The sequence below is a fragment of the Colletes latitarsis genome, chromosome 7, assembly GCF_051014445.1.
Source record: "Colletes latitarsis isolate SP2378_abdomen chromosome 7, iyColLati1, whole genome shotgun sequence".
Taxonomy (NCBI): domain Eukaryota; kingdom Metazoa; phylum Arthropoda; class Insecta; order Hymenoptera; family Colletidae; genus Colletes; species Colletes latitarsis.
The window spans coordinates 8,118,210-8,139,136 of NC_135140.1; the positions used below are offsets into that span (position 1 = coordinate 8,118,210).

General features: G+C 38.0%; 2 protein-coding genes across 3 annotated transcripts in view; both read right to left on the minus strand.

Annotated features, from left to right (window-relative positions):
* Window positions 1-20,927, minus strand: part of LOC143344036 (uncharacterized) — a 257,432-nt gene that overhangs the window by 230,969 nt on the left and 5,536 nt on the right. The gene's annotated exons all lie outside the window — the stretch shown is intronic.
* The window catches only part of Gckiii (Germinal centre kinase III), a 196,434-nt gene that overhangs the window by 126,178 nt on the left and 49,329 nt on the right, over window positions 1-20,927 (minus strand). The window lies entirely within an intron of this gene.

Here is a 20,927-nt window from a genome sequence, read left to right on the forward strand (position 1 = left end):
TTTTGCACGTGCGAGCGTCGAGCACGTGAAGAACGCGACGACCAACGGCTCGTATTGATTCGTTATAAATAGTCAGGTGCAGCGAACTGCAGCGTTTCTTTCCTACCTGCTTCTTTCGCGGCCCGTCCCTTTCCAACTACGTAACAAGCAAAGGACTCAAACTGCCCTGCTCAGATTTTCACTGGGCGATTCTACCCGAGAATTCTTGAGATTTTTAAACAAATTTCTATTCCTGCTTCTCAAGAACGTAAATATATTTTTCAATCCTAAAAATTGTATGTGCAATCGATTACCCTTAGACATAACCCTTTGCGATTACAATTTATTTTACTCTATTTATGCGTCACTTACGCTCTAATTCCTTGCTTCTCTAATCGGCCACCCCTAGGAAAAATTTCAATGGGAGATTCTACAGGCCAAAAAAAGATGAAAATCAAGAATACCAATTTGTTGATTGAGGCTTCGTTAAAAAGTTATTAACAAAATTATTGTTAACAATTATTAATAAAATTTGTCAACGTACACGAATTTTTTTCTCGAAAGTGCGTAGGATTACAGGGGTATGTGTATTCACCAAAAATGATTGTAATGGACCCCTGTAACCAAAAATAATTTTTTTAAAACGATTTGAAATTTTTTAATTTCGCCGAAAAATTTAAACAAATACATGAATTTTTTTCTCGAAACTGGGTAGGATTTCGGGGGTATGAGTATTGACCAAAAATAGTTGCAACTGACTCCCCTAGCTAAAAATATTTTTTTTAGAACGATTCCAAATTTTTTTTTTTCGCCGAAAAATTTCACACATACTAGAATTTTTTTCTCGAAACTGGGTACGATTTCGGGGGTATGTGTATTGACCAAAAATAGTTGCAATTGACGCCCCTAGCTAAAAATATTTTTTTTAGAACGATTTGAAATTTTTTTTTTTTCGCCAATAAATTTAGGCACCTACCCCTTGTCGATTTTTCTTAAAAATTCGTTTTTCATTTTTAGTAATTTTGTTTGACACCCTACAGAAAAGTTGTCTAATACTTTTTTGTAGGTACCCATGAGCTCTACTTCAGAAAAAAGTTTCATTGGAATATATTCACTATTGTAGGAATTATGAACGTTTGAAAATTGGACCATTTTTATATGGTTTTTCTCATTTTGCGGAGTGAAGGAACAACTTTTCGAATATTTTTGCTATTTCTACATATTCTTCACTAAAATACGCGTAGTTTGCTTTTTTAAACATCAAAATCGTTCAATCCGTTCAGGAGTTATGACATTTTAAAGATTCGCATGAAATTTCGGGGTAACATTTCTGGCCAGAAATTATATTTTCGGTAATGAATTTTTTTCTCGAAACTGAGTAGGATTTCGAGGGTATGTGTAATGACCAAAAATGATTGTAATTGATCCCTGCAACTAAGAATAATTTTTTTAGAACGATTTGAAATTTTTTAATTTCGCCGAAAAATTTTCCGGTCGGTATGGAACTTTAAACGTCAATAACTTTTTAACGAAGCCTCAATCAACAAATTGGTATTCTTGAGTTTCGTCTTATTTTGGCCTCTAGAATCTTCCATTGTATTTCTATGGGTGCAATTTTGAGTAAATAGACTCAGCAGAATACTAATACATTTTATAAATTTTTTTTACGTACATACAGAACTGATGATTTTTGGTCATCTACCCTTGTAAACTGAATATTTAATTAACTACATAATAAAAATGTAACTTTCCACGTTTCCCTTATTTTATACGTTATCTAAGAATCAAATATTCGCAAAGGTTTGTTTTAGATTAACAAATTTTTCTGTACTTTTTAGTAAGGGTCTGTCATGGACCAAAGTAACATTTCTGAAAAGCAGTTGCATTTTTCTAAGTAAAATTACATTCGATGTCGTTTAATCCTCCCTTATCACATTTTTTTCTATTTCCAACAGTTTTGGATCATTAAACACTTCATCTTGATCCCCCGCCAAGTAAACAGTATTATTTTTTTGCGCCTTGTCGGCACGTCTAGCGAACTAGACAGCGAAAGGGTTAAGACACAAAATTACTCCGCGAAGCTTCCGGATCCGTGTTACAACTATGACAGCGGATTATCGTTAAATGCCCGACACGATCACCACCGCTGAACAGCTGACGCTCAGGCTCGTTTATTACCAGCGATCCGGGTTTACCGATCTCCCATATTTCATTCGGAGTACCGCGTTAACGGTTTAATTTACCATTCTATCGTTCTTTCTGCGTGAATGCCTCGCGTCGTCGATGGGACCCAAACGACGCGTCGCGTTCGCGAATTACGGAATTACGTAAGACGCGCACGACAATCATCCTAACAGATAACGTAATGGCGTATTGCGATAATTGGAGTCTGAGAGGTACGTCGCGCGGTAGCTAGGATCGGACGCGACCTGATTCGATTACAAGGCAATGTTCTGGCCGCAATTATTACCCCGGGGCTAACCACGTTAGGTCGCTAGACGGAACTGCAACCTGCTGCACGACCGATGTCCATCGAGTAGCAATCGCTTCTCCGACTTGCAATAGCTATTCCAATTAACAGCGAACGCCCGAGCGTGCGTGTTCCCAGAGGTGGCGGCGTTAATACGATTGCACGAATTGTGGGCGCGTGAAGTTCACTGACACGGGAATACCCATACGACTTGTTCGCGCGAACGTAATAACTCACAGCGAAATATTTGCATTAAATAGCTGGCTAAAAGTCGATTTTCAAAACCGAACCACCGACCTGTAACCTATGCAACAAAATCATAATGACCAATCATCTACTATATGAATGTAGAAGATATCGTCCAAAGTAAAAAATATAAAATAACATCACCTATGGCCCTGATGTCACAGAAACACATAGAAAATACTCTGAAATATCCTAAACGTAACCCAGACCTAACCAAATATTTCACCGTTTCAACCCAAAAAGTTCCAAAGAACCACTAATAAATTGGGTTCTAGTCTAGAATACTTAAGTTTAATGTCTGTAGATCTTGAAATGAAATGCTATTTACGTATGAAAATGTTTTAAGTAGGGTAATGTGTATACGGAAATCTGCAGTTCCTGCCGACTTTAAGAATACAATTTAATTACAGCTCATTTAACCGGCTTCATTGAAATCGTGTTAGTCTCGTTAAACAGAAGCTAACACACTATTAAAATAAACGAAGTTTCTTAAATAAAATTAAAACGACTATTTTAATTAATTTGTAGCGGTAAAAACATTTTATTTTTCACTTGAAACAATTACCAAACAAATTATTTTTCATCGTGGAAAATCAAATATACTATTATCCGTAAAAGACGATAAAATGTGCTGTTCTTCGTAAAACAAACAAAACGCGTATCAATAAAATAGTGTTTACTGGCACTTCAGCGCGATAAATTGGCGCGAATAATCCATGGTAAAAGATAACACGAATTTAACCCTTCGCTCGGGAATGGAAAGTTGAGACTTTGAGATTGTTCGCGAGCCAACGAATTACAGTAAGAAAACAAATACTTTAATCGAAACCTGCAGAGACGGAAATCTTGATAATTGAAAAGTTTCTGTGACTCAACTTTCAAGGGGAATTCCGTTTAAACACCGGCGCAGCTATAAAACAGAAAACCGACGAGCGAACTTCATTAACTGGTCTCAAATCGGGCCAGACGCGACCGGCTGGAGTTCGTTACCGGAAAAAAGAAAAAGAAAAGCAGAAAAAAGCCAACCGCGAATCGTCCGTGCATCCTGCATGCATCGCGATCAGTGATAGTAACTTTTCCAATTATCAATAAATCCCGGCCAACGGAAATTATCGAACGGAAAAAAGTACACGCGAATCGTCGGGAAGTGATCTTTCGTCACGCGAAAATGGACAATATTCTTTAGTCGACTCGTGGATGTTTATTACAGAACATTAAAATTCCTGTCTCTAAACGGGATGTTCGTACCCCCGATCGGGAGTGTGACAAGTGTTCATGAACAGGTGAAACAAAATATAAATACGTATTTAAATATCTTGTAATATGTATTATATTAATTTTTAAATTAGGTTTCTGATCATCTAATGACAAATATGAGGGCAAAAAAGAAACAATACAATTATTTTCCCGAATCAATTCTCGGAAAATGAAGTTGAAATTTGATTGAAAGCATATGAGGAAGAATTGTTTCAATTACTATAATTAGTATTGTAAATATTTAATTTTGTTTAATTTTTGTTTGTTAAAAAGAGTTTCCTAAACGATACTTTTTATTATTTTATATCATATACATATATACTGACTATTCCTGCTTTTTAGGTGTGAAATGTCGTTACCAGATATAAACTGACTGATGGTACAAATACTAAATGTATTCGTCCGAGAACCTAACCGTTTCGTAAACATTCCATGCCGGAAAGGATAATATAAATTGGTCTTAATACCGGCGACCGCCAAAAACGACACCCTAAAGCGGTTATGTATACGCGTGGCCGTTTTACGAGGCCTTTACGAGGCCAAATCTACGGAACAGGTTCGTCCTGATCGTTTGACGCGCTCCCTGACACGAAATCTTGTCTGTCGTAAGTTAATTTCGTGTTCGAGGCTCGATCGCGGCGCGCCCCAACTTGATCGCCCTATAAATCCCGGGTTTTATAGCGGCGCATAAATTATCGCGGCAAAATTTGCGAAACGCATTAAGACCGCAGGAAGGTCCGGGCGCGATATAATTATTTCGCGAACACGATTACGAACAATGCAATAAATAACGATATACCGAGAAACGTTTTCGCTTACTTTCGTGAATCACGATTTGCACGCGAGGCTACTGGTACGATTCTCGGATCTCCTCGCGAGTACTCCCGGGTCCATGTACGCGAGCTGCAAATTATTTTTCCTCAATCGCGTGTCCCTTGGCGTTGCTCGTTAACTGTAACGCTCGCGCGCCCAGAACGTATCACCGTGCAATTATACCTCGAGCCTCTTTCTGCTATCCGAATAAATGGATCGGCGAGACTCGCGCTAGTTTCTACGGGGAGAAAAGGAATCGAGAAGACTACTGGATCGGGATTCAAACCTGGATCTTTCGATTCTCTGATCCATTCTCTCAGCTATTCGAGTCGCACGAATTCCTTCTCTCTAGCCTTAAGGTAGATTTATATTAGGTTTCGAACAAAACATTCTCCCTTAAAGGAAAGGGGCAGTTTGTCAAAAAGCATTTTTAAAATTTCCTATTCGATGCATCGGCTTGAAGTGGAAATGATTATTGTTTGTGGGTTCTTCTTTTGTCTTCTTTTTAATTAAAAGTTGATTGTGTTCTAAAATCTGACGATATTTATGGATCTATTTTAAAAATAAACATAAATGCTTTATTAGTGCTTTTTCAGTACTTATTTTACTACATTAAGCCTTCGTATCGCACGATATGCATTTTATATGGTGCAGATCATATCGATAATTCCAAGCAAATTAACGTATACAAAATGTAATGCCGTTTCTTTAATCTTATATGTTAATAAATAAACTTAATTTGTAAAAATAATGTCCCTATTCGAAAGCAGTACATTATACAATTTTCATATCATAATTTTTTGTCAGACTAAGGACGATTCAAACAAAAATCGAAAGGTTCGTTTCAAATTTAGTTTAATATTAAATTTAAATTTAAGAAAATAGACTTATTCCTTACACCATAAGCTTTACGAGAAAACTAAATAATATTTTGGGAAATATTTCTGGGTGATAATGGTCTATGTTTCCATTAAACGGAGCTTTTCTGTTTCGCCGAAATGAAATTCGGACAAAGTTTGATTTCGATTTGTAAAGCAGCGCGCACGAACTTTCCAGAAGAGAACAGGATACGCTGGAATCTGGAATAAGCTCGAGCAAGTCACAAGGACAACAACTGCGGAGAAACTACTGTACCGAGTACCTACTCCCGCAGCTTTATCTCTTTCTTCGAGTGTATACGTCTCTATTCTAGCGAGGTTTCAATCCGTACTTCAGCCACGCAGATTCGCGCAAAACGGTCCACCGTAGAATTCGAGAAGAACTCTCGAATACGAATAACTTTGCTGGCAAATTACGGGAACCATTGTGCGCCTATGAATAGCAATGTTGAAGGGAAACGTTGCAGAAGATTCGTCGAACACGCGAAAAGCATATCTTTGGACGTTAGATACATCAGACCTGTAAGCAGCGCAAGAATAGCGTGGGAATATACGATAGAATTTGTTTTGGAAAATACTAAGCTACCAAAAAAATAGTATTATTTTTTAACTGTATTGTACGTTTCAAAGTAATTGAGAAACGTTTGTTTCCAAAATTTATTATCATATTCAAGCGAGAATATCCAGAGTGTTCTGGCAATCTTGAAACTCCGATATCTTTATATATTTTATTATACCTCCAATTATTTACTTTATTATATTACACATGACATTGATTCTCTACATATCTTGATCTTAATATTGCATAAGAGAAAATTCTTTTATATTGTTTCCACATGTTGTTTCATTTGGCAATATAGAAACACACGAACGGTTACTTCAATTTTTGTTTATATACCATAAAAAAATGTAAAAATATTATTGAGTATATAGCTCTTTACAGGACTGAGTACACGTACACTGCACCTTAATCTAAACATACAGGGTGTTCAGTCACTCCTGGGAAAAATTTTAATGGGTGATTCCAGAGACCAAAATAAGACGAAAATTTGTTAATCGAGATTTTGTTAAAAAGCTATTAATGTTTAAAGTTTCGTCCGTAGAACGGCAATCTGCGAACGACTGCTAGTGGTTCTCACTCAGAAAACTGTAAGGCTGTCGATAAGTCAGTAAGTAGAGTTTCTCATGCTGAGTGAGAACCACTAATGCAGGTGGAACTTTAAAGGTTAATATCATTTTAACGAAGCCTCAATCAACAAATTGGTATTCTCGATTTTTGTGTTATTTTGACCTCCAAAATCTCCCATTAAAATTTTATATGTCGGATAATTGGATTATATCTATGTATGAAGTAATAAAAACGAGTAATATAATCACAGACCCCTAACCACGCATTATATTTGCAGTAAAGAATTTTTTTTATCGAAAGTACGTAGGATTTCGGGGGTAAGTGTATTGACCAAAAATGATTGTAATTGACCCCTGCAATCGAAAATAATTTTTTTTAAATGATTTGAAATTTTTCAATTTTATCGAAACATTTCACACCTACTAGAATTTTTTTCTCGAAACTAGGTAGGATTTCGGGGGTATGTGTATTGACCAAAAATAGTTATAATTGACACCCCTAGCTAAAAATATTTTTTTTAGACCGATTCCAAATTTTTTTTTGTCGCCGAAAAATTTCACACCTACTAGAATTTTTTTCTCGAAACTAGGTAGGATTTCGGGGGTATGTGTATTGACCAAAAATAGTTGCAATTGACGCCCCTAGCTAAAAATATTTTTTTTAGAACGATTTGAAATTTTTTTTTTCGCCGAAAAATTTAGGCACTTACCCCCTGTGGATTTTTCTTAAAAATTCGTTTTTCATTTTTAGTAATTTTGTTTGACGCCCTACAGAAAAGTTGTCTAATACTTTTTTATAGGTACCCATGAATACTAGTTCAGAAAAAAGTTTCATTGGAATATGTTCACTATTGTAGAAGTTATGTTTGTTTGAAAATTGGACCATTTTTATGTGGTTTTTCTCATTTTGCGGAGTGAAGGAACAACTTTTCGAATATTTTTGCAATTTCTACATATTCTTCACTAAAATACGCGTAGTTTGCTTTTTTGGACATCAAAATCGTCCAATCCGTTCAGGAGTTATGACATTTTAAACATTCGCATGAAATTTCGGGGTAACATTATAGAAGATAATTATATTTTCGGTAAGGAATTTTTTTCTCGAAAGTGCGTAGGATTTCGAGGGTATGTCTAATGACCAAATATGATTGTAATTGACCCCTGCAACTGAAAATAATTTTTCCGGAATGATTTGAAATTTTTTATTTTCGCCGAAAAATTTGTCCATCTTCAATTTTCCCCAGAAGTGGACGAACACACTGTATATTATTTTGGGCATGTCTTGGAATAAGCATTAACTTTACACAACGCGATAACTCGATTTGCATGCATGACAGTCGATCTATCAGACGTTCGTGCAGTCTCGCTTCAAAGCGGGCCACTGATTTCGTCGCTACGGAGTCCGATGCGGGGGAGGTATTGTTTCGTTCACGGAAGCTGCGCGAGTTATTGTGTTTGGCGCACAATACGTTCGGAGAAAGACATCGCGAACTCGTGCGAGAATATTGGAAACCAGTACCGTGGAGAAGAGGTTGGAGTGTATCAGGATCAAGGGAATGGAGATATTGGTTCGGAGATCTCTATTCTTTTCATGATCCGTCCGAAGACAAATGGGAATATCGCGTAAGAGTATCTGGAATTTGTTTCCTTCTGCATACAGTAGAAGGTGTTATTGGATAGCAACGTCTAGAATTGCACTCGTTTTACGGTACTTTCCGAAAAAGAAGGAGATCGCTGGAGCTTCCATGGGTGCCAAATGAGAATCTCAAACTTTCTACAAGCTCCAAAGATAGGAAGAAAAATGATTCGTTCTTTTAAAATTTTTGCTCTTAGAAGGACGAAACATGCAAATTGAATTGAATTTATCTTGAAGGTGAGAAATGCCAAATACAGCTAATCTTGACACAATGTGAAACTTATTTATTTTTTATTTTATTTTAATGAAACCTTTATTAATACATTCACGAGCTTTTTCTGATTAAAATAAGATCAAACACGATATAACTTGCATTGTATTTGTGTATTTAACGAGTGATGATAATTCATTCTTTTAAAACTCACGAACACGATCTTACACTGTGTTAGAAGTAGGTTAAAAACAAATTATATCGTGTTTGGTCTTATTTTAATCGAAGAACTCTCACAAATACATTAGTAAAAGTTTCATTTTAAAAAGGAACAAAAATAAAAAAGTTACATCTATGCATTATGTACTATGTATATATTGTCAGATCAGGTTACACGTTGTTTAAGTAGTAGGGATGTCCATCTTTCACTTATCCGTTTAAAAATGATCGCAGTTATCCAAGCATTACTGTAATACCTTTATCGGTTAAATGTTTCGTGATTAAATATTGCTGGTTTGCCGACTTCGGTAACTCCGACAAAATTTATGCTACTGTCAGAACAAATAGAAACAAACGAGAATCTGAAACTTTCTATAAGCTCTGGACGGAGGAAAGAGAAAATTCGTTCTTTTAAAATGTTTGCCCGTCGAAGGACGAAGCACGGAGAATGGACCGAGTTTATAGTTTATTTTTTTCGGCAAAACAGTCTATTATGCGAGTAAAAATGCAGGCAAAGAATCAGCTGTGACGAATGGCGATTGTGTTCGTGCACCGGAGTTTCCTTTCCTGTCGGCCTTGGGCTCCGTTGCCTTGAAACGGATCCTACGAGCGCCCAGATTATCTTGGAACTCGTTTCTGGCAGCATAAAGAGGAGCAACGAAACGGAAGCTAAAGAGGAACACGATACACGGAGAATAAAATATTGACTCGTTAAAATAGACGACGTTGTACAGGAGGGGAGTCCGATCCCCTGCAGAAATTTTACACGTTCCGTTCGGTTTTCGCATCGACGGAACTTGTGTAATGCTAATGACGACAGGTACGCAAAAACGTCACTCTCTTGCATAGTCTCGATTCGCTTGCAAGGAAGCCCGGAAACGCTTTATAGGCTTGGAAAATAGCCGAAAATAATACATACGTACTTTTTTTTAGCCGCGGTAATTCAAGTTTAAGGGATGAAACCACCTTCCAACAGTGCTAACTCCGAAAATAGTGAAGATAGAAACAAAATGTTTCAACAAAAATTGAATGGTTTTTGTCATATGAGAAGAAAATGTTTGAGTTGTCGAAAAATTGTTTAAAACTGTTTAAAAAAATGCATCTGCTATGTTTGTTGGAAAAGTTGCAATTGTTCATAGAACAAAATAGATAGCATTTTAAGAGAGCATATTTTACAAATTCCATTTATTATACAGACCGTATACAGGCTGTGAAAGAAAAGAAATACGTATGTGAAAAATGTGCAATCAAGAAGCTTGTATAATAAAATATACATTATTTCTTTCTAAATAAAAGAAATTATATTTTTTTCACTATCAAATTGACTGTTATCTGCATTCTCCATTATGAAACATATATTTCTTTAAAGATTGGTAATTTGACTGGCCATAGTAGGAATGGTTATATGTAATGATAAATACATAAAGTGTCGATCAGTTTAGTGTTAACAGTATTTGAACAGTCATTTGAACCCAGACGTATGTTTTTCTTACTTACTACTCTTTAAACACTGTCATGAGAGTATTTGCTTGTGGAAATAAAATTGTAACACATATGTTTCTCATAAAGTATAATATACATATACCTACATAATGTTCTATCTATTTTAAGCAACGCGAAAGTTTGCTAAATCGGTATTGTTTATTAATGCTAGAATTCGATTTTAGGAGACAGTAATTGAATATTTTATCCTATTAGCAGTCAGGTGACGTTTCAATGCCCAGACAGAAACGTGTTGAAAAATTCACGTTTTCGATTCCGCGCATATTATTTCACAATTCGCCGGAGGAATGCATCGCTATTTGTAAATCGAAATATTTAATGGAATAAAAGATACAAATCGCGGAATCCATGACGAAATACACAGACGTCTCGAACCAGTGAACAGGCTAGGTCTATTTGAACATTGCCTCTCCGCCAGAGGCAGTAAGGAAAAGGCAGTCGACAGGAGAAGAAAGAGCGACGATGGCAACAGAGGTGGGGCAAAACACGAGCAACGACGAACAAAAACTCCTCGTCCTCGTCCATGGCGTATTCTCCTGGTGCGCACTGGGGGTCATATTCCACCTGCTCTCGGAAGATGCATCCTGTGTTACGTGTCCATTTACATAAGCCACTGTGCGTGTGTACACGAGATTGTCGCATGCGTCGACGTGTGCATGCTCCGATACGAACGAGCCACGTGTACCTATGCAGCCATCGTTACGTATACGTTGTCCACCCATGTCCAGCTGTCCAACCAGTGGAAAGAATCGCGAAAAGAATAGAAACGTTCAAGTCGGGACGTAGACGACTCGCGGTAACAAGCAACTTCGTGGAACTGATGAGAGTTTATTTACTTATTATAAATCGTTAAACGTACGGTGATCATCTATCCTTTATTTTGGAGGGCAGCTGTTTGGATCTATTTATTTACCCGAAGCTTAGTTTTGTTCTCTTTTTTAAATAATTGCCCCATTTTTCCTATTTTAAAGTTACTATTTAGAATAAAATTTTCGAACCAAATATTGTTGTTCAAATATAAATATTTTTGATACGATCTTAACCTTTTTATTATTCCCTATATAAATTAATTTGAGAGTTACATCTGTATTAGTATTAAATTAAATGCACTCGAATATCTGTGAATTATGAACTTCGTTTTTACGATTTTTCATTCGAATGCACTGCCAATTGAGAGAGTTGCAATGAATCATTTTATTTATTTATAATCTTAATTGCGAATAACTAACTAATAATTATATCTACAGGAAAAATGTACGAGGAATTTGAATATCACTATAGATAATTTTTAATATTCTTTCGTTTTTAAAATAGTCGCCAACAACTCTACCGTTTACCCATATCGATGCTTCCTGTCAACCACGTTCCTATTAAATTAATTGCGTTACGCGAGATATCGCAATCCTGTCGTTCAATATCGAGAGATGTCGCCCGATCGATTACATAATGAGGTTCAATTACCGGGAGCACTCGACGAACGATGGCTGCATATTTCACTGATACAAAGTCGGTGATTAATATTTCATCAATGAAAAAGTTTGCGTGTCGATCATCGACACTCTTCCACGGTCCCGTTACGCAATCGTCACGTTAATGTCAACCGGCGATAATTCTATTCGATTTTGCTCCCCGGTCGCGCAAAGTGAATCGAAGACCACCGCAGAGTCAACCGAAATAGAAAGTCCAGAAGGACATTCGATTCTAATCGAACCGATACGACTGATAATTTATTCCACGCTCGAACAACTGCACAACTTTCGAGCTAACGACCGCGAGTACTATCGGTCTCGGTGCAGATTTCGCACGCCCCGAATAAACAGGTTCCCTCCTGACTTGGTCGATTGAAAGTCAAATGCGCCGGTAATCGGCTGTCGCGATGCGTCCTACGGTGATCGGTGGCGCAATAAGAGAGAACACCCTGTACATACATCGTTGCTCCGTTGCGTTTCCTGTGCTACGACGACGAGCATATGTGGCACACGTTCTCGTGCAACGCGCGCACGTGACACACGACGACCGTGATTCGACAGCACGCGAGCCCAGTCTGCGATTACGTCCACGGGCAAATGCACCCTGTGCATTTACCGTTTACACCGATAAACCGTCGTGGCGCGAGCGCGAGCGCGTTACGGACGATCTCGAACAGGGATGCAGCGCATCCGGTGGTCGTTGAATACACATTATACCGTATTTCGCGCAATACGATACTGGGAAATTTAATTAAACGTCCGTACGAATTAGTGACAGCTTTTCGATGCATTCGCAGCGGCGAACCAATAAGTTAGGAAGCGATGCAGGAACGATTAGTTGATAAATTGGAAACTGGTTTTGAATGAGACGCGAACGACCGATTGGAGCATTATGCTGTTAGACAAACTAATAAGAAGAATATAGACAATTTCCTTAAAAATAACAATTTAAGAATTCTGTAAATATTAAGAGTAAAGTAAAACAGCTTACTAGCTGGTTATAAAAATGTCATCGCACAAGTCATATCTCATATCACCATTATATTTATATTTAGATATCTATATTTACATACTAGAGAAGATAGAAATTTATTTTCACACTGTGCAATACCATGATGTACGCTTGTTATAGGGGTGATTTAAACTCCAAAAATTTAAAGGGTGATTCTAGAGGCCGAAATAAGACGAAAATCAAGAATTTATTAATTGAGGCTTCGTTTAAAAGTTATTAGCACGATATATGACTTTGTAACAATAAAGTGAACGCATTGTGTACGTTTGTGACAGCTGGCTTCGTTTATATAAACGTCGACCGTTACGAAGAGACACCGACGAAGCAAATTGTAAGTTTCAATCTCTCCGCAAATTAAAATCGTTGATTGGATAAAGGAGGGAGCGATGTTTGATCGAATTTTTCGCCGCTTTGCGTATCTCGGATTTCGCGCAATTTCCTATCAAAGTGGCCCGGAAAATCACGTTCAAATAGACAATTTCCGAGTTTCCGTGCGACACACGCGCGCACCGCCGTCGAGTGTTATGCACACTTGATACTCTCGACGAATTCGATTAACGTCGACGACTCGATGAACACGCCAACACGGACGGAAACGACGCTACTGGTCGTTCTGACAGCCAATCGAAACGTTTTATTTCGCTACGGCGATTTTACACGGCTTCCTTCCGCGGATTGTTTACCCCGGTTATTTCCATCCTTCTGCATTCCATCAATATGTCTGAAACGTCGAGCAGTGTATTCTGTAACAATTCTCGTCACGTTGTAATTTAACCGTAAATGGTTATCGCTACGAGCGTTCCACGTAACAGCGACGTTATTTGAAAAAGCTTATGATGTAAATCACCGCGAACAAATATCGTGACACAAATGAGTTTCGTTACGTTTAACTGCACGTTCTATCCTCGGTCGAATGCGAAATTTCAGACGTACGCTCCAAATGGCTCCAATATGTATAATATATATATATAATACGTATAATATGTATAATACAATAACTCCAAAATGTAAAGTCGGATCGACATAATCCAAAAACCATTTCAAAGAGGAAGCTTTACCGCTTCTAACAAAGGCTCAATTATTGATAAAACGCGTCTAAAGTTTTATTACTTTTAATATGCGTTAATAGGCTTTTGTAAGGCTGAAAGTGGAATTTTTAAAATTACCCTTTCATTTAAATTACGACATCTCCAAAACGGAAAGTCGGATCAACATAATCCAGAAACCATTTCGAAGAGGAAGCTTTACCGTTTCTAACAATGGCTCAGTTATTGGCAAAACAATAATAGCTTTGAAACTATGCGCGCCAAAATTTTTATTACTTTTAATACGCGTCAATAGGCTTTTGTAAGGCTGAAAATGGAATTTTAAAAATTACCCTTTCATTTAAACTACGATATCTCCAAAATGGAAAGTCGGATCACCATAATCCAGAAACCATTTCAAAGAGGAAGCTTTTCCGTTTCTAACAATGGCTCAGTTATTGGCAAAACAATAATAGCTTCGAAACTATACGCGCCAAAATTTTTATTGCTTTTAATACGCGTTAATAGACTTCTGTAAGGCTGAGAATGGAATTTTAAAAATTACCCTTTCATTTAAATTACGATATCTCCAAAGCGGAAAGTCGGATCAACATAAAACAAAAATCACTTTAAAGGAGAAGCCTTGCTACTTCTACAGTGGCTGAATTATATAGAAAACACTAACAGCTTCGAAACTGCATGTGTGTAAAGTTCAACTATTTTTAATACGTTTTGTAAGACTGTTCTAAGACAGTGGAAACTGAAGATTCTTTGGAAAAAAAAATATAAATTGTTTAACCTGCCAGGCCCCTATAGAAATATTATCTAATATTACTGCTTTGGTTCGCAGAAAAAGCAAAGTCGTGATTACACATGCAATTCGATTCGTGCATATTTAGTTAATGAACTAACGGTCCGTGTTCGATGAACGTGACCGCTGCTAAAAACAATCCGGAGTGTCGTTTGGTGGTCATGATTCCAAACGGCTGGGTCGAATTCTCTTGCATTACACGGTTTCAGTCTTTATGCGGTCGGATTACAGGATGCGGTGCAAGCACAATGTGCTTTCGAACGTACCGCTGTGAACACGGCCTAATGGAATGTCCGAGATTAACGGGAGCCGCTGTGGCCAGCGAATCATGTCCGTTTTGTTAATCCCCTAACCGAATCCGGATTCTCTTAATGATTTACCGTCGGCAAATAACACTACACCCGCCAGTTAGCGAAAACAAAATCGTTTTAGAAATAATTAATTTGTACCAAGTCCGTATTTTAATAGCTTTCTATATGCTGGCTAATTTGGGTGGGTTCTGACCCTGCAACCCTAACCCTAAACTCAAAGACATATAAAATTTAAAATCATTGTTTAACTTTTACTAATATGCCCCCCAACGGATAAACTATTCAATTCTCAAACAATCGCGAGTCATTTAAATCAATAGATATTTTTTTTTGTTAATTTCTGGAAGTATCATAATTATTCTTGACTTAATTTAAGCTTATCTAAATCTTGTCGAAGCGAACTTTATTATCAAAATATAATACTACAATTAAGTAAGAATACATAATCAAGTTTGTTTGAATAATGAAGGCTGCTTAAAAAATCAAATACTTGACTTAATTTAAACAATTCACGCTAAGCTTAACTCGATTTTTATTTTCAAATATTTTCAAAGATACTTCTAATGACAAAAGTAGGAGCAGGACAAGTCAATCTTAACACAATCCTTACGGGACCACACACTGGCACCCTATAATTTTTGAACGACACTAAACTGTTCCAAAGAACTATAGAAGATCTTCGGCCACACTTGGAAAAAATTTTAATGAGAGATTCTAGAGGCCAAAATAAGACGAAAATGAAGAATTCCAATTTGCTGATTGAGGCTCCGCTAAAAAGTTATTAACAAAATTATTGTCAAAAAGCATGAATAAAATTTGTCCATCTACACGAATTTTTTACTCGAAAGTGCGTAGGAATTCGGGGGTATGTCTATTAAACAAAAATGCTTGTAATTGGCCCCTGCAACTGAAAATAATTTTTTTAGATTGATTTGAAATTTTTCAATTTCGTCGAAATATTTCACATCTAGTAGAATTTTTTTCTCGAAACTGGGTAGGATTTCGGGGGTGTGTCTATTCACCAAAAATGCTTGTAATTGACCCCTGCAACTGAAAATAATTTTTCCAGAACGATTTGAAATTTTTTTTTTTCGTCGAAAAATTTTTCAGTCTGTATGAAGCTTTAAACGTTAATAATTTTTTAACGAAGCTTCGATCAACAAATTGGTATTCCTGATTTTCGTCTTATTTTGATCTCCAGAACCTCCCATTAAAATTTTTCCCAGAGATTGGCAAACATCCTCTGTAACTCATAGAAGTAAATAGAATCCTGAACTTTTTCTTCGAATCATTGTTCGTGTTTGTCGGGATCGATTCGAATTGTCTCGTCTACATTTTTTCATTCCCGAGCCAAACGACATGCATTCGCGATAGAAGAGCAACGAAACGATCGACGCCTCGATCGCGACTCTTTATGGAGCGAGGCCAAACGCTGGAAAACGATACGCCTCGAATGTCGCAGGAAACGCGGAGCCGGTCGACAACGAGGAACGAAGGATTATCCACGCCGGTTTCGCGTCCGTCTGGACGGCCCTTAGTCGATGCCGTTTCGAGACAAGCGACAAGTCTAAATGAATCTGTCTCCCGCAAACAATACGTTTCCTCTGCGCGCTGGTATCCACGCGAACAGCACTCGTCTGCGAAGGATTTCTATGGACCAGTTTTCATGAATCCTATCGGCGGTCCGCAGAGTCGGACACGTTTCACAATGCAGTCGCGTCTGCAGCTCGCTTGAAAAACCTTTTTCCACCGACTACAGACACGTTCCCGTGTTTAAACGACTCTTTCATCCAGCGACATTTAAATCGCGGTCAAGCCGGAACATCTGTTCCCGAGGTTCGCTGAAATTAAAACTGTCGATTGGCAGATAGCTATCCCGCGTCGCGCACGATCTTTGTTGAAAATCGAACCGTCTCGTTTCCGGGCAAACTCGAACGAAACAAAACGACAAATCGAGAGAGAGTAAGGTAAATGTACCCGATAACTGACCGGGGACAAATAATCTCTCAATACCTGGCAGTCGATGCAAATATTAATTATAATCGAGGAGACGCGTCAATTAGGAATGATATTTTGAGTAATTAAAAATTAGATCCACATTTCACACACGAAACACTGCACCCTTTTCCTCTTTCGTGCTCGCTGTAATTCTACTTGCAGATTGTATTATTTTCCAGAGTTTCAAATCAAATTAACATTTTATGTCAGAAAAAATTTAATGGGAAATATTCAAATTACAGTTCTTCCAGGGTGTTACAAATAAAATAATGTTAATAATTTTCTTACTCACAGTTCGGTGTTCCGAATTACCAAATGTGCTGCATTTCCTTTAATAAATGCGAAAATAATGCAGTAAAAAAATAATATGCCTTGGAATAAAAAATTTTATAACATTTACGATATACTATCCTGATGTCATAAGCTGATCAGTTATCGGTGCGTTTACCCGAAACGTCACCCGACCCGGAAGAATGCAAGTTATTTTTAAGGTCGCCGCGGATCTTCGCGTTTCGCGAGATTACAAGTTACGACTCCAAATAGACGTGCAATATTTTTAGAAAACGCTTTGATCACCGTGTTCAAACAGCGCATCGTTCCACGTCTCGTCGGGTTCGAGAAAAATCTACAGCAGAAACATTTTCGCTTTTTGTAAACACTCTATAAATACGTAACTCGCGTCGTCGAGCAGTGGCCAATTTTCTAGAGAGATCTTCCGCGGTTTGCACGAACACCGAGTAAATAAAGAATATCGAGCAGCAGAGAAAACGGGGAAATTCGCGACGATCAATCAAGGCGATTTTCCGAGACACGAGATATTTCCGCGCTAACTCCGCTACCGATAATTTGACGTGGAATGATGGAAAACGACGAACGATAATCACCGGAAATAACTAATTTATCGGGATGGAATCGTTTCGGTGATCGTCGCGGAACGTCGAGTGTCCGATGTGTCAGTGAAATTCGGAATATCGAAGGAGGAGACCCGTCTCTGGCATCTCTCACCTGCCATTCCGCGGTCTAAAAATACCGAATGCACGTCTCTGCAATCGATCACGCTGCACCGTGCCAGACGACGCCGTTTCGCGAGCCGGGAGCAACTTTTACGAGCGAATCGGTCGCTCGCAAATATGCTCTTCCTTTTTCTTCGCGCCGTACAACTTTGTAAAAGCGATTCTTTCCCCGAAGGGAAGTAAAAGTTCCGACAAACAACTTGAAACGAAGCTACACTTCGCAGGATTTCGATATAAAAACGTTCCACGCGCGGCGTTCCGTTAGATTACATATGGACAACCACGGGGGAGCACCGTGGTTCAGAAACCCGGAGAAGTTGGCAAAATTTTCAACTTGCTTTTCTTTATCTGGAACCGATGAATTCAAACAGATTTTATTTCTTCGTGTTATATTTAAAACAAAATTTGTGTCCACTGTGATTTAAATGGTTGATGGTGTGTACAAAATTCTCATAAACATAGTAAAAAAATGTTTTTCTTGATTGGATCAAAAGATTTAACTACTATGTAATAAAAGATAATAAGAAATGGACGAAAAAAATATTTCCGTATAGTTTAAGAGTCTTCGTGTTTTTGAAAGTCTAATGCAATGGAACTTTTAATACTTTACGAATAAAAATTAAAAAGGAAACTTTAATTTTAAGCCAGTTACACGAGAATTACCCCCTAAGTCAGCGTATGATAAATACTATGTGACAGCATTTTTCAATTACCCAATTGTGAAAAAAATATTATCTCAAATCGGTAATTTCCTATGCAACGATTTAATATCTTTCCGTAAAACTGTTGCTACGATACTAATTCGGTGGTCTTTCGCTGCGAACAATGGCAAGAGAGATTTGAAAGAACGGTGGAGCGTTCATTTCCAGACAATTGCAGCTCGATTGCCAGACACGAATTAGTGGCTCGCGTGCTTCTAATGGTCAAGAAAGCTTTCCACGCACGGAAAATACCAATCCAGGGTGGTCTGCACGCATGTGGCGGCTTTCAGAAAAATCAGATAACAGCCGCATGAATTACCCGACACGGACGACATTATGAATCACGCGAGAAAATTGCTTCTCGTACTCGCGACATTAACGCGTCTCTAGATGATTTAATGCCGCTTCGATCAATTTACTCGGTGATCATCGCGGCGGTGAGTATTGCGTCGGTTTTGATCCTTAACAGGAAACCGGACGAAGGAAATAAAATCCTCGTGTCTATAAGAACGTCTGTCGAGACGTAATTTAAACACCGGATACGTGCTCGAGTTGCATGGACGTCTCTCTCCCGCTCTATCCCTTCTATGATCGCAATTTCTCGATTATGAAAAAGAATTCTAAAGCCGACTACACAGGTTCTGGCCGATCTGACAGGCCTGCACAACGTATAGGGCGAAATTGGGCAGTTATTTTGACCTGTGCAAGCGTTCAAATCGTAGGAGTAGACAGTACAGTGATTGGTCCATTAACACTTGAACTACTAAATTGGTTAAAATGATCCATTTGTAATTTCTAATAAAAACTGTTACAAATTTACTATAATTTTCTATGGGAAAATGAATAAACATTCATTTTCATCGCATTATATATTTCTTTAAGTCGTTGGTTCTAGTGTTAAAGGGATATTCTAGTCTAGAATTTTATTTTTTTGATCTTTTTAGTTTTCAAATTATTCTTGAAAATGTTTAAATACATGTTTTTCCCAGAATACCATTTTTTTAGAACTGTTAGTGTTGATTTTATTTTCAACCTCATTAAATTAAAATTATTATTTCATGACTTGATTGGCACTCTTCCATATGGGGATATAATAATTATAAATTTAATAAATAATACCATATTTTTGTGATATAGAAATGCGTAGCTTTTTGTTTTCGAACGATTACAAATAAAAAGCTTTCGCGTTTATATTGTCTATAAACTATACTGTAACGTAAAACACCCTTTTCAAATTATCCATTGTTCATATTTTGTAAATACAGAGTATCGAAATTAACTTTTATCGTTGTCCAAATATTTCTGTAATCGACCGTAGGTTGAGTAACAATCCGCTAACCGATACGATGCGAATCGATTTGCTCGCCATTTCGAAAATTGGTTTCGCTTCGAACGAGCAAACGCGCACGCAACTCGATAGAATTCGAACAACGACGACGACTAGTTTCTCGTTACAAGCTTTCGTAACAGATTTAGGCATTATGCCTGACGCTTATAAACATTAGACGGCCCCGTGAATTATAGTCGGTTGCAATAACTCGTCGAGCGACGGTTTTATTGCAGTTTACGATTCCCGTAAAATAACTCGCGGGCGTATTAAACGCGTGTAAATATTCTAAGAGTGGCGCATGGAACGCGCAGATACATTGTCGTCCTTTCATTAGCGACCAGCTTCCGGATTCGAACGATAAATTCTCTAACAACGCGAATTTCTCAACGACGCTGTTCAAAACCGCGAGCCTGAAATGTATCGCTTCGACGACGACAAAAAGACAACGCTACCAACGAGTACACTGTTGTGTGGTTCTCCTGGATGCAACACTCTCGCAGAAGAGATGTTAGTTCCCTAGGAAGCGACAGTTGGAAAAGGTTCGAGAACGGCAAACAATTTTTACCGTCCGACATTTCTTATCTCCCAGCTATCGTTCTTTTGCTTCCTCGGGGACGTGCGTTTTCGACCCCTCGAAAGAAAAACCAACCCTCGGAGGATCGCGTTGCAACGTTTCACGAGTATTATCGCGAAGTTCGTCCCCATGGACGCCGTAAATCTTCGCCAGCGTAGAAGACACCCCCGTAGGAGAGGAACGGATCACAGCGAGAGCCACTATGTCGGGACTTTCCGTGCTTGCTGGGAACGTCACGTACAAATTCTTACGTTCCATCGAATTCAGCGAGAAGCGAGAAGCACTTTCTATCGAACCAATTCCGACCGCTTTATTCGCGAACGCGGATACAGCGTTGTTTTTC